The following is a 617-nucleotide window of genomic DNA, read 5'->3' on the forward strand; positions in this document are numbered from 1 at the left end:
TTTGATACGACAACAACAACGTCGGTACAACGAACGTCGCGTATACACACTCGAGATAACGCGTCCGTTACCGCTGATATGACCGGCGGCAACGGTTGGTCGCGACAAAAAAACAGCTGTGTTGGCGACGGCACTGTTCAGCGGCGGCCGTGGAAGACGCACGCACGCGCGTATGTGAGTGTACGCGACGTATTTGTTGTTCTGTACCGAACATTCCTATTATAATCATTAACAGATTCGGTAGACTCTACTGGTTCATAGCACTTGTTGTAGTAGTTACCATAAAATCATTAATATGTTTATGCTCTCTTCTCTTTCTCTTAAAATCTAAATGGACATTTTTTTAAATAAATATTAATAATATATAAACACTTATGTAATTAAATTTTAAATTAGAAAATAAACCTAGAGCTTGGTAAGGAGTATACATTAAAATAGTATTGTCATCTGTACATTTTTTTATTCACTGCCAAATCTCAATAAAAGATTCTGTAGTTCGAGAACTTTCAACGCTTATTATATTACTTTTCACTATCACAACTGATTTTCATAAGGTGGCATTTTTATCTTGCATCATATTACTTAGGACCATAGGCGCACATAGGGGGGTGCTTGGG

This window comes from Acyrthosiphon pisum, unplaced genomic scaffold (genome assembly GCF_005508785.2).
Source record: "Acyrthosiphon pisum isolate AL4f unplaced genomic scaffold, pea_aphid_22Mar2018_4r6ur Scaffold_180;HRSCAF=579, whole genome shotgun sequence".
Taxonomy (NCBI): domain Eukaryota; kingdom Metazoa; phylum Arthropoda; class Insecta; order Hemiptera; family Aphididae; genus Acyrthosiphon; species Acyrthosiphon pisum.